At 30.1% G+C, this 4559-nt stretch overlaps 1 long non-coding RNA gene across 15 annotated transcripts; it reads right to left on the bottom strand.

The window, feature by feature from the left end:
- Positions 1 to 1523: 1523 nt before the first annotated feature.
- On the bottom strand, positions 1524 to 4081 carry LOC111886118 (uncharacterized). 15 transcript variants are annotated; one of them, XR_006191145.2, is made up of 7 exons: positions 3854 to 4081; positions 3416 to 3693; positions 3171 to 3267; positions 2924 to 2995; positions 1937 to 2855; positions 1803 to 1842; positions 1524 to 1749 (listed from the first exon to the last, which is right to left on the bottom strand). It is a non-coding gene; the product is annotated as an uncharacterized LOC111886118 (long non-coding RNA). The 15 variants fall into 15 exon arrangements; XR_006191141.2 differs by having other exon boundaries at positions 1524 to 1726; XR_008232144.1 differs by having other exon boundaries at positions 1524 to 2143; positions 2307 to 2356; positions 2429 to 2855.
- Between the last annotated feature and the right edge of the window lie 478 nt (positions 4082 to 4559).

The raw sequence follows: 4559 nt of genomic DNA, 5'->3' as shown, positions 1-4559 counted from the left end.
GTAATCGTTAATTGCATCGACGCTATCATTTTTTGTGGATAATATTTTTTAATTTTTGTCGATGTAATATGATAGGTAAATTTGAGATGTTAGTTTGAAAATAAGTTAATATAGAAGTTTATTAAACTAATTAACTTCAAGAAAATGATTGTAAATTTTAAGTGAAGTGTTTTATATATATTGTTAGACAAACGTTTTAGTCAACTTTATCATGTTTTCAATGATATCATTTCAATAACACACCTTCAAAATTTCAAATTATTACTATTAATGATAAAAAAGCAATCATGATATAAAAACCAAAGACAAACCCTTATGGTGTTTTCAATGCTAAAGTTAAACTAATTTCATTTCTATGGGCAGCTGTTATACGCCCTTTCAAAAGCAATATTATTGAATGAAATGAAGTTGTTTGACATAAATCAAAACCAAATTTAAAATGCCACTTAATCACCTATATTTATCCTTTGTAAAATAACACTCAATTTATATCATATAAACGATTTAGTCTAAATTACAGCGGTATCACTTTGAACTTAAACAACTAAATGCAATTGATGATAAATAAAAATATCTAAAATCAAAATAATAATCTAGACAAATAAACAAAAAAAGACATCTTTCAGGAGGCTCTTGGCCAAAGGGGTTGAAATGTATGACTAAGACAATAAAATCCATCTTTAACGTTATTTATTAAATGATTTCCACATCAAACAATAGTATTTATAAAATGATATCCACATTAAAAAAAAAGATAAAAAGGAAATATATGATAATAGTTTTTTGTTGATCGATAATATTTTTTTTAATAATTAGCTCTTTTTTGAATAATTTTAAAAGATTAGTAATTCCATCAAGCTGAAAAAGACAAGGACGATTACCGTCTCTTCCTCTTCAATTCATTCAAACAATAAAAAACTTAGTTATTTTTATACAGATATAAGAAGTTTACTTAGCAACTCTTTTTGAAAGTGTGACCAATAAATTGAGAAAACATGATAAATTTAATTCAAAATAGAAATCATTATATAAGAACCATCTAATTTCATTAAGGTCTATTATTAAGTTTTTTTTTAAAAGTTTTCCATAATATAGGGTTATATATACCCTAAAAAAACAATTATAGTCATTCGCCTTTCAATATTTCAATCGAACTTTGGAATTCACAATAAAACAATAATAACAATTATTATTTTTTAAAATTAATTTACCATGCAAATAAAATTTACTATCCTAAATCACTAGATCATATATAATTAGTCGAAACACATATACTTTTACAAATTTTTTGACATTATAAGATAATGAGAACATCTCAAACGTCAATAAATGCCGATTATGTTATAAATATACATATTATTGTCATTATGGGAAAGAGATGCAAGATTTAAATGTTCTTTTCTTATCATTAAATTTTATAAATGATGTTAATAACATTTTAAGGAGGAATTTATTTGATTTTAACATTTTTAAAGATGGACTAAAACAGAATATAGTAACAATAAAACAAGAAAAACCAAACATTAAGAGAAAGGATATCTAGATACAAAAATAAATTATAAGACTTGCTTTTATGAATAGGAGGAGTAACAATGAGATTCTAAGCAGATGTGTTTTAGGGTATACAAAATGAGGAAACACAAGAGTAAATTTTTGATTAACATCTAGTAATCATATTTTCTTTGTCGCCTGCTAGCACCCAAAATTGCATTATTTATTCTATCATCTGAATGACCACAACCATACCACCTTTGTTGTGAAGATAAGTAAAGTGAACAACAAAATTAATCCAGATAACTTACCATCTAGAACATAAAAAGGCTTCATTCGTTGGAAAGAAAGCTGAAAAAAAATCTTTAAGAGATTAGACAAGAAAATTCATTATCAACATAAACATAATCTTTGAGAGATTAGACAAAGAAAATACATAACTAACCCAAGGGGGTTGGAATTGGGTCTATTAATGTAGCATTAGTCACTGTAGGATTGAAAGGATGGAATTTCCAATTCCCCTGCTTGCTAGATAGATTGCTTTTGTTTGTGCTTATGGATCATCCATAATAAGCCTCACATCAACCATTTCTTGCCATGGATTTTCATGTTCCTTTCCTCCAGATTTACTTCATCATCAACCTGTAAATGACTTGTGAACAATCATGCCATGATAAGGTAGAGTACATACATTTACACCCCAAATCATTAAAGTACAATGCCCTCTTAATAAAAATATCGGAAGAACATATTAAACACAGATTTAGAAAACATTCAATCTAAATCATAAACCTAAGAGCATATTATTTATTTACCAGTCTGTTTGATGTAGAATCCCAGAACTCGACATCAAAATTGTTTAAGCCTACAAATACCCATTTGACACTTGTGACAGGTCCAACCTTATTTTCTATAGTAATGAGTTTTGAGGTATTACCATCAATATCATCCCATAGATACATTATGCTCCCTAGAGGTATTGCCACTTCCCCAATCCAACAAATTCAAGTGGTAATCATCGACAAGATGAGGAGCATCCAAAAAAACATAAGATTCAGTTCCTGAACCAGAGATCAGATTTCTAAATGGTTCTTTTAGAGGAAGGAAAACTGACATGGTGAATGTATCTACAGGCTTTTTCAAGTTCTGGAAGTACAACAATCAGCAACAATTCCATTGATTAGAGTTGGAGACTTGTTCTCGAAAGCTAGAATTCTTGTTCTGTTCATGTTAAAGCTCTTCGCCAAATGTTTCCTGTATGCTTCCCTAGAAGGTGAGCTAGCCATTACATTTTTTACTTCGGTTATCATGTAACGAGCATAAACAAAATCCATCGTTGATCAATTTGGTATGAACCTATCCAACTACACAAAATCAAACAAAACTTAATTAAAAAAACTTGATTAACCACCGGTAACAAGGAAGCAATTACATTTTCACTATTTTTTTTAAGGAATTGCTCCTGAACTGTGAGTTGGTAGCTGAAGAACTTAAGATCTTGTACCTGTAAGTTTAGTAATAACAAAGATATATAAACAAAGATAGAGAAATCAGAAAATCTTGCAAGAAAGAGGTTAGGTAAAGAAAAGAATGAACAGAAATTGCAATTTGATAATCAAATAACAACTGAGATAAATTAAAGAGCGCTATTAGATCATGCACAGATTGCGAAGGAGTACCTTGGCCTCTTGGAAGTTTTGGGTCCCAGGGCGATGATCTATATTAAGCCATTGTCGAATCTTCATAAACCTCGGAATAAATGGTCGTCAATTGTATCTATAGGAAATTAAACGGATTGTACAAGTAAATTGATCCCCATGTTGCGATTAAGATAGAGAATCGATCACAGTATTAGATGTGATCTTGCACAAAAATTCCATTTTGGGTTTGAAATAAAAGAGAAGCTAGGTAAAAAAAACTTTACCTGAAATCAAAGAGAATATAGGTCAAATCCATTTGGTTTGCCCAGTCAATGAGTTCCCCACGATAACTACCACCTGTAAGAGATCGTAGATGGATAACCAACGAGACCTCAACATGCGCACCTAATAGCAAAAGAAAAACCATTTTAGCTTTATTTGGCATGTTCTAGGTCGGGATATTGAAAAGGCGGACGCCATAGAGAAAATCGATTCTAGGGAGCTTAGTGGCGGCCAATAACAGATGGTTGGGTGTAGAGAGAAATCCTAGGCTGTCTCCTAGCTGCAAAATATCAAGATCGAGGTGAGTTTTAGGGATTGAAATCTAGACAAAGAGTGAGTTTAGGGCGTGATGGTGGTGGTGCGAAGTTTGAAAGAAAATTATCTAAAAATCTTGAACAATAGCAAATACATGCATCTGAACTTGATTTTGAAGTCAGTACATTAAGGTTCTATGGCTGATATCACCCTTTTGAAGCTTATTTCGCTCTTCTTAGCACCATTCTTCTTGATATTCAAACAATTCTAGGTTTCCAGCACACACAAAGTGAAGAGGTTGGGATGAGTCACGAAGAAAGGGAAAAGAAACAGCAGTGGCCGGTTTGTAGAGTGGGAGGATTTAGAGAGATTGATGGAGAATTTGATTCTTTCAAAGCTATTTTTTGGTTACTTTCCAAGTTGAATAAGTCTTCAGGCTTAAATGAACAGATAATGCCGAGAAGCCGGGTCAAATTGAAAATAATTTGCATTGGGAATTTGTACTTATTGTATTATTTTTTGTATGATTTTATATAAAAGGGTTAGTTTAAAATTTAATATTATTTTATTAATGATTGATTGTACTTTCAGCTTAGAGACTTGAACGTTTTAAAAAAAATATTATTATTATATTTAATCTATTTATGGAAATAATGAGATTTCTTTTATAAGGTAGTATATATATATATATTGTAATAATGTTATTTGGATCTCTACGTTGTGTAGTTAGTTGTAGGTTATATATAGTTCGTTTAATATGATTTAAAAACAATATTAATGGATATGTTTGTGTAGTTGTAAAAAACTTGTCTTAGACACATTGTTAATTTTTAGTAATTTCATTTTATAGATATGAAATCCCTACTTTTAAGTTTATAATGGTTTTTCTTG

Source organism: Lactuca sativa, chromosome 1, assembly GCF_002870075.4.
Source record: "Lactuca sativa cultivar Salinas chromosome 1, Lsat_Salinas_v11, whole genome shotgun sequence".
NCBI classification, from domain to species: domain Eukaryota; kingdom Viridiplantae; phylum Streptophyta; class Magnoliopsida; order Asterales; family Asteraceae; genus Lactuca; species Lactuca sativa.
Note: the sequence above shows the minus strand (reverse complement) of the source record. Positions and strands in the feature narration are given on the sequence as shown.